Source organism: Thunnus thynnus, chromosome 4 (assembly GCF_963924715.1).
Source record: "Thunnus thynnus chromosome 4, fThuThy2.1, whole genome shotgun sequence".
NCBI classification, from domain to species: Eukaryota; Metazoa; Chordata; class Actinopteri; order Scombriformes; family Scombridae; genus Thunnus; species Thunnus thynnus.
The window spans coordinates 28,431,515-28,441,199 of NC_089520.1; the positions used below are offsets into that span (position 1 = coordinate 28,431,515).

Sequence of the window (9,685 nt, forward strand, 5' to 3'; positions counted from 1 at the left end):
ATATTGAACTATGTTGTTAGAGCAGTATGAGTGTATTCACACATATTAGGCTATTTATATACATATTTTTCCTTCTAATTTAGAAAACAGCTTTTCAGGCACCAAAATTCAAATGCTAAGAAGTATTTTGTTGGATAATGCAAAACAAGTAAGTAAGAATTTTTCTTTAAATTCTTGTCAACAGTGTTTGTACAGCATAATATCCTGAGCCAGACCGACCTCTGGTGGACACACCGACAAATTACACAGGTAAAAGAAGTCTTTTACACGCCGAAATAGCTCAGTTGGGAGAGCGTTAGACTGAAGATCTAAAGGTCCCTGGTTCGATCCCGGGTTTCGGCAGTGGAAGGGACAGTTTTGTAAGTCATAACATGGTAAACTCAGGTTATTATAGTGAGAAACGTACAGTAGTTGTAAAAAAGAAGACTGGGCAATGAACTAAGTGAACATATATCAGTAAGCAGCGCAAAGCAATCGGCATTGGTAATAAGTACACCTACAGTAATGTGGATTATGAAGTTGTTGAGAAATTTACAGCACAAACACCTCCAGTGGTGGACTAACTGTTACCCACATATGCAGAAACACGGACAATGTGCAGGGAGCCCTTTAAAGCCACTTGTCCTGACTGCATATGTTCTCTTTGCAAGATTAATTTATGTAGATACAAGATTAATCTAAAATATTAATCGAATTAAACATTATTCAAAAGTATTATTCTTTCAAAAACTATTTCTGTTACTGTATTAATTATTTTTCAGTAGTCAGCTTGTTTTAGGGGACAATAACACATAGCAGTAATACATTATATACAATACAACCCAGTAGATGGCAGGACTCGTGTAGTGTAGGTCTCAGTCTCAAAATGGAAACCTTGAATATTACAAACTCACGCATGCCATAACGGTCCATTAATAACCTATAAATTGATGATCATTCTCTATATCTTTGTATCAGCCGAAATAGCTCAGTTGGGAGAGCGTTAGACTGAAGATCTAAAGGTCCCTGGTTCGATCCCGGGTTTCGGCAGCTGAGGGCAGCGTTTTACACCTTAAAACTGATTCTATCGTGAAGTCTACTCAGCCACGTGCACACACACAGGTTACACTACGGTAACACTGCAGGAAACTTCAATAAGGTCCGGCTGCGGCCGATAGCACCTCACGCCCCCCTTGGCTCGTGCCTCTGCTCGTGTTCAGCTGGTCCAGCCAGCCGAGGATATGTGAAGAGGTCTTTTATGACTGGACCTAACCTCTTACTGCCTCCTCATGCGAGCACAGGATCTAATCTCGTCTGGAACACACTTCTATTTTTTTTTCATATATATGTACAGCTACCGTGCAACCATCTTATAGTAAATGTGTAAATATTTACTCCCGTAATCATTGATTTATTTTAATTTACCATTACCACTAACTTCCGTGTAAATATAATTTTGATAACGGTAACAATAAAAAAAAACGAACGAAAAATGTGTCCAAATTATTGTTTTTCAGATTATTTCCAATGTGTTCAAACACTCATATAGTAAAATTATGATCTGCAAATGTAGAGGACTGCTCTGACTTGAAAAAAGGACCAAGCATAATCATTAGTATTAACTAATGATCATTATTAAACATTATTCGTACTCTTCTTTTCATACACACATTTTCTTAACTTTGTCATTTTCAATAAACAATATATAGTCTGTGTAAACATCACTGAATGTTATTCTCACAACTAATCAAGGCAGACAGATTGAAGAAATTTATAGGGCTTATTATACAACAAATTTGATCAAATCACAGCCAATATGATTGGCTTATGCACATATTTCTTATGCACATGTTGATGAATACACAAAGTAAATCCAGACATTGCAAACAAGAAGTCTGGCTGGTTGTAGTCCTTTCAGAGTTGGGAGCTGAGGCTGCTGTCTGACCAGAAGAGGAATGTCTGGAGGTCTGAAGTGAGGGTGGACGACCAGAAGAGTCTGGACAGACGCAAGTGGGACAGAAGTCAATACGGCTGAATGTGATATAATGAACATAAAGTGTCTGTTTATGAACAGCTTTTTAGACACCAGATCCAAATGCTAAGAAGCATTTTGCTGATAATGCAGAACAAGTAAGTAAAAAAAAATTCTTTAAATTCAACAGTGTTTGTACAGCATAATATCCTGAACCAAACCGACCTCTGGTGGACACACCGACAAATTACACAGGTAAAAGCAGTCTTTTACACGCCGAAATAGCTCAGTTGGGAGAGCGTTAGACTGAAGATCTAAAGGTCCCTGGTTCGATCCCGGGTTTCGGCAGTGAAATGGACGCTTTTGTAAGTCACACCATGTTAAACTCAGGTTATTATGGTGACAAGGTGGTTGTAAAATAGGAAAGAAGATTGAGCAATGAACTGAGTCAATATATATCAGCATGTAGTGCAAAGCAACTGGCATTGGTAATAAATAGACATTATTATGGGTCCCGGACCCTTCTCGGAAACTTGACCATCCGTCATCTGAGTGCTTTGACACTTATCCCATTAATAGACAAGTAGTACGTCAGACAGTATAATTACATTGCAAATAGCCCAGTGGCTTCAGGGGAGATTATATATTTATATATATATATATATATATATATATATATATATATATATATATATATATATATATATATGTATATATATTGCATTTCTAGTCTCATCTCTACTGTTACTGTTACTGTAAGATCTTCATTCTTCATCCTGTCAGGTCTCCTTTTTGCATGATATGACCCATATACATGCACTGCTGACCAAAGACTGTAATCAGTTGATGTTGGGCTATAATGTCACAAATGCTTTTAAGTGCACCTAAATTTAATTGGCAGATATAAAAGTAGCCTAATGTAAAGCTGCTGCAGAACTGCAACAACAGAGAGGCAAACAAAAACTGCCAGAATTTGGTTCAATAGCTTTCTATCAGGTCCAGCTGAAACACTTTGGTGCAAAAAACCAATTATATAACCAAATACTGCTTTTGTTATATATTTAGGTCACATTAGACATCAGATCATGCCAGGAGAGCCTCAGCATGAATAGGATAGGTTTAAGGGACCTCCTACGGTACATTTGGAGGCTCAGGCCCTCTCTCAGCTGTTCTAACCTGTGTCGGTGCCAGCCGAGGCGTGTAGAGGCAAGAGAGCCACAGTCCAAGAGAGTAGGTCCAGGCCACGGGGCACCAAACAGGTCAGGGATTTGCGTCACTCCCATTGAAACTTTAATGAATGGCCAACTGGCTCTCTGTGGTGATGTGCTAATCAACAGTGCATTGATAATGAACGGACAGAAAGTGGTTCAGAGAACTAACGATGTGGGAGATTGATGGGGGGGATAGAAAAGGTGCAAAATGTTCTGGTGTGTGGCAGGATTGTGTGTGTATGAAGGAACACAGTGTCTCACATTCACTTAAAAAAGGAAATGATAGCAGGAGAAATACCAAAGACACATGGAGGGAACTGAGGAAAATGTAATAGAACATATTTGGCTGCCTTCTATCGAGGCCTGATAGAAACCTGAACTTAAACACAACATCCTGCAAAATGAGACCCAGAGTTCGCCTTGTTCCTGCAGATTGTTTGCTTTTGAAGTGAGTGCAAGAACAAGCAACGATAAGGTACGCTAAGATAACATTTGATTGATCTCCAGGAGTGAAATTAGCTATTACAACAGCACAAGAAACATAGAGTGGTAGGAACAGGATACAGATAAATAGAAAAAATATACAAATAACAAATGAGTGAGAAAGCCATATGCAGTACCATACACTGTGATATAAATCTGCTGCTGCCACTGACAATAATAGTAGTCACAGTTGGGTAGTTTTTTAAGCTGCAGGTACATGCTTATGGATTCATGTATGTAGTAGTAAAATATGAATTTCTCACAAACAGCTGTAGCTGCATTACTTATTACATTACTTATAGAAAACAGTATGCAAACCCTTAACCATAACACATGTGTTGAATAGGAAGTATGTGACAGAAGATATCGCTCTGCTCCATCAATAACACCCTTTTCTCCTGCCTTAGGTCAGAAATGAGACATTCCAGCTACCAATTTGGTGTTTAAAAGACTGTAAATCACATGCTTGTGTGTCTGCTTATGAGAACCACAAATTGATGTAGAGATACTATTTGGGAGACATAAACAACACTGGAAATCAAACTGAAAAGTGTTTTTTAAATTGTAGAGTGTGATGACAGTAATAAAGTAAAAGTTATTTCATTTGACATAATGCAAAATAGATGCTGATGTTTTCTTCATTTTTTCAAGCAGGGAATCCTGATTTCCAGTTTTTAATCAAATGCACCATTAGTTTAGAGGAGAGGAGCTACAAGGGGCGGTAAGAGCATCATTCCTTATGTTGATTTTTAATTTAAAATATTAGAGCTTCATTCTACAAAAACTACAAGAAAACATGCACAGATTTTATCCTGTAAACAAGACTTTTTAATGTATTAATACATGATGTATCCTGTTTTTGAGACAGTCTAATTGTGTTTGTGTGTTTGAAGGGAACAGGGGTTATATTGTACATCTCTTGTGAACTTCAACTCACCCCTGCATGCTTAAAACTAATTTGGCGACAGAGATTACAAACTAATTGTATTCCTTTTTTTTCTTTCTAATGTACGCTGTGCTTTCTCATTTGTTGCTATGTAATTTGTTGCTGTGTAATATCCTGGGTTGTTGGTTATGCAAGATCTCTCTCTCTGCATTGTGGCTGGCACTGTGCATTTCCATCGCTGTAATTTGGTTTCCTGGTGGCTTTGTTCTCACTGCTCTTGGAGAGCTACAAAGAATGCCTGAAGATGCCAGTCAAGCTCTGAACCAATTCAGTTTGGTGGCTGAATGAAACCCACAGGTGGAGAGCAGTTCAGTCAGCCGGATGGACGTGGGGAAAGGATGTTTTTGCTCTAATTAATCAAGACTCTTTTCAATCTAGTTCCACTTCCAAGCAGCTCCCACGGACGTCCCGGTGGATTTGGCATTGCTTGAAGGCTTGCATAACTGGAGCAACAGTGACTTCTACCCAGCAAACTTTATAGCTGCTCGTGTCTCCCATGTTTCCAGCACAGCCACAGACCCAACTTCCTAATCTTATAAAATTGTTATGGTGAAGGTGTTAGCAAACAGAGCAATATTAGCATTCATTTAGAGTTACGTTTCTGGCCACCTTTGAATGCACATGCAATATTCATTCTCTTAGTAACTCTGTTTAGGCCACATCTATCTCCAACTCCTTGGAGATAGATATGGCTTTTTAGCAGCTAAATGCTCTACTGTGCTCATCATCTAATCTCTAACTTTGTCTGTTTGATGTTTGGTCCTTAGCAAGTAGTACTAATAACAGCTGTCCGCTGTGGCTGGAAGCAACGCTGGTGAGAGTGGAGAGAGTGAACCAAAACATCTAATAATAGATATGGGCTGTTAAACCGAAACACTGAGCTGAAAGATACTAAAACACTGTGTAGAGCTGAAGGAAACTGCAAAGTTGGATGGTCATTCTCTGTGGGTTCATCGATACAAGCCACATCTACCACATTAAGTATAGTCATTTGATTCATTGTTCATCAGTGCAGCTTTAATATTTATAATTGGTCAATTTCTTTGCATCTGTTCAAGCTGTGTTCTACATGCCCATACTTTTCCTGGCCACAAATCCTGTCTTCAAACTGTTCTTACATTTTTGGTGCTACACATATTCTAGTGAGATCACAAAGCCAGTAGGGTTTGGAAATATTTTTGGACAGTCATGCCACTTGCCACCTGCCACCTGTCATGGCTGGAGTTGAGCAAGAGAAAAAAAAAAGGCAGACACGCCTACAGTACTTCTGCCTACAAAAGGCAGCAAAGATCAAAACAAAAATGAAAATTAATAACTACAAGCCTGTACTCACACTCATAAGTTACTCTACACAAAATGGGGATGAAAGATATACTTTATAAATAAAAGATTATACTTTGTGTTGCAGATGAGCATGAAAAAAAGGTTACTGTATCCAATAATTTAGACATACTGTATATAAAGTTGTATTTTTTTCAACAAAAATATCCATTGTAGTGTTACAGGGTTCAGTGGGATCAGAAAAAGTCACATTCTGACAGACTAAAAGATTAAAATTGTGTATGGCCAAAACACATTGACTCAGACCATTTATTACAAATTATACTACAGAGCACTGGGATGACCCTCCTCAAGACTTCCCAGCATGCATCAGTAAGAACAATCAGTTCAGTGTTTCCGAGTGTTATTTAATTGTTTTCTCTTATTTTACTGTTGTAGGACATTGTTAAACGTATACATCATGGGCACATAGTGGTACTTATGTCCTTAATTAATTATGTTCAAACTAAGAATAACTGTTGTAGCACCATGATCCAAAGTGTTATCAAGGAGAGTCTTGGCACCTGGTGGGACTATAAGCTGTAATATAGAACAACTTGTAGCAGACTGACCTTTTACTTGGGCAAACATGGAGTACAGGGCCAAATTAATTCCCCACTCACCAATCAAACTAAATCACAAGTCAGTATTTATGCTCTCACACCCTACCAAACCACCTCATGCGTCAGTATCATCGACCCTCCATCAGATCAAACTGTCTCACAGGTCAGTATTTTTGACCTTCTTCCAGACCAAACCGCCTCGCCAGTCACTATTTTTGACCCCCTTCCCAGTCAAAGTGTCTCTTGTGTAGTATTATTGTCCTTCCTCCTGCTCAAACTGACTCACTGGTCATAATAGAAAACCAAAACTAAAAACCAGTAATGGTTGTCAGTTTTCAGGAAGGTCAATAATACTGACTGGCCAGTATGTTTCAGTGGAAGGAAGGTCAATAATACTGACCCACGAGTCGGTTTCATTGCCCCAAGCACTGTCCTGCCAAACATTCCCATGTCCCTCACCACAAAGGCATGAAAGCTCTCCAAGCACTCACTGCTGTTGGAGTACTGCTGCTGGATGCCTCAAGCCGTTGTTATTGTCACCAAACTGCAAAACGTGTTGATGAACGAGTTCAAATGTTGACACAAGAATACTAGAATACTGGTTTACAAGTCTCACACATCATGCAAATGAATGTGGCTCAACACATTTCTGTCTTTATAGAAAGTGCAGCCATTAATATTCATTAGTTGTTGCATAACTCACAGAAGTGTGTCCCTAAACCGGAGAGATCTGGCCTACAGAGGAGAAGTATGCCAGTGTTTTTCTAAGATGCTCTTGTTGTGGAGCTCTTGTGACATAACCCACCATGATGTATACAGTCCAAATGTGACAAGGGAAGGTTGTCTAAGGGAACACAGTATGACCCGCTTTTGTCCTTTGAGACAAAGAGGAGGCATTGTTTTCTCAGACTGACTGAGTAGAAAGTATCGAACCCACTCACTGTTCCTTGAACAAGCTCCAAGGACAGCGGGGAGGCCTGTTTCTCTGAGTAATCCATGTAGATGTTGTTGTTCAGATTGGTGTTGTTCTTTCTCTGCACTGAGCTGACCTTTGCAAATGTCTGGGTGCTGATCTACGTCACTAAATGAAAGCTGCACTTGAGAGAAGTTTGCAATCATTGCTCTTTTGTTCTCCTCACTGAACAGTCCTACTCAAGTGGCGTCTGAACTTTGAGTGGCTGTGTAATCAAGAAAACAAGTCCACAAATTATCAAATTACCTCCAGTATATTGTGGTAAAATCATTACGCTGGTGAGATCATTTGAAAAATGCATTTTGCTTGTGTAAGTAGAATAAATATAAGCATATAAAGAATGAAAATATATATTTGTCTTTTGCTTCTCAAGCTACCTATCAGGTTTGTTTCTTAGCATGTCAGCAGATACTCTCTTCCTCTACTTTCTGCCTAGGGTTCGTGCAGTTTACTGACCCCCTGCTCTGCATGTTCCAAGCCTTACACAGAACAGATGAAGATCACTGACATCATCCACAGCAGATTGACACTGCCAGATGCATCAGTCCACTTTACGTGCTCTGTCTGTGAACTGCCGCAGTCTGACAACTCCTCTGATGCAACGCTTGCATCACATTCACGAGTTTATGTGCTTCTACATTTCATATCCTTTCCCCTTTGGCTTATAGAGGTCACAAGGGTTAATGACTGAGGTTATGATGGTTATCTAATGCACCACGTCAACATGTGTCGTCAGAGCAGTCACACTTTCCAATGACAGTATTGTGTTCAGCATGCTGGTTGTTTCCTTCTTCTCTGGCGCATCAGTGTGTGTTTTTTCTCACATGAGTGGTGGGGCACTTGCCATCTGTCATAGGCCTAATAAATGAGGAAATTTAAAATAGAAGCTGTGTAATACATATAAACTGAGGAGACAACTAATCACTGTAAGGTTAGGTCCAGAAAGCAAACACTTTCTGACACTGTGAAAGTGTTTCCTCCTCTCCCTCCTCCTCCGCTCTCTCTTTCTCTCTCACACACATGCATACACAAAGTGCAAATCCCGCTGGCAGGATTGAGTGTCCCTCTGAAGCATTTGTCTATTGATATCTGTCTGGAGCCTGCCTGCTTGTCTCCCCCTTCTCTCTCTCTGCAGACACACACAGTTCATGACCTGTTATGCAACTTGTTTCTTCGAGCGTTATAGTAGACATAACAAAATGATTTTTTACTTTTCTGTAATAAAGATATGATAACCTGACTGCGATCACCTCAATCTACCACTGCACAGAGCAGAAGGAGGGACTTTATTTGCTAATGTCCCTCATGCACACTATAACAATCAGGGGCGTAGGTTTTTATCTTTAGCTTGGATATTTTTGCTCTGATTTTAAACAGATATATATTGTACATTTAATTTTATTAAGAGAGCAAAATTAATATTTAAACTAGATACATGATAGATTTCCATGATAAATGTTATAAGAAAGTTAAAACCAAACCTACGCCCTCGGCCAACAGTGATAACATTGTTTGATAAAATGACTCAGTGAGTGATGATCACATATTAGCTAACAACACCTTAACAGCAAAAAAAAAAAAAAAATGCTCCTGATAACAATACCATAATGGAAATTCCTACAGTTAGGATACATCTTTACATGGACATACAGAAGTGTGAGAACTAACTAAGAATTAAAAGTAAAATCACTTTCTGTGAAGAATGGTTCCTCCTTTTACAGTGTTAAAATATGAATGTGTCTGTAAGGAGAATTTTAATAATGTGGCTGGTCCAGGTGGAGCTGAGTCTGACTACTTCAGTGCAATGCATAGCAAATGAAAGTCCCTTTGAAATGTACAGTAGGTGTGGATTAAGTCTGACAAACTGGAAATACTTGCGTACACGTATCGTAAAAACGTGGTATTTTCCACCTAACTGTTCTGCCTTACTACATTTATTTACCTAATCATCTGAGGGCAGCACAGACCCTAGTCTCTTGTAAAAAATATTAACTCTTATCATTTTATTTATGTTGTGTGCTCTGTTATTAGTACGTTAGCACTTTTCACTATTTAGTTTCACTATGAATGGAAAGTGCGGTATACATTAAATCTATTATTATTATTATTATTATTATTATTATTATTATTATTGTTATTATTCTTATTATTACTACTACTACTACTGCTGCTACTAGTCACATCAGCACCGTGGTGTCTGCTATGAAAACCGTCTTTGTTGCCATGGCATCCAAACAG

At 38.8% G+C, this 9,685-nt stretch overlaps 3 non-coding genes across 3 annotated transcripts; all 3 read left to right on the forward strand.

Moving 5' to 3' along the window:
* Positions 1–269: 269 nt before the first annotated feature.
* trnaf-gaa (transfer RNA phenylalanine (anticodon GAA)) lies at positions 270–342 on the forward strand. Its single transcript has one exon. It is a non-coding gene; the product is annotated as a tRNA-Phe (tRNA).
* A 614-nt stretch (positions 343–956) lies between these two features.
* Positions 957–1,029, forward strand: trnaf-gaa (transfer RNA phenylalanine (anticodon GAA)). Its single transcript has one exon. It is a non-coding gene; the product is annotated as a tRNA-Phe (tRNA).
* A 1,197-nt stretch (positions 1,030–2,226) lies between these two features.
* Positions 2,227–2,299, forward strand: trnaf-gaa (transfer RNA phenylalanine (anticodon GAA)). The gene has a single exon. It is a non-coding gene; the product is annotated as a tRNA-Phe (tRNA).
* The last annotated feature ends 7,386 nt before the right edge of the window (positions 2,300–9,685 follow it).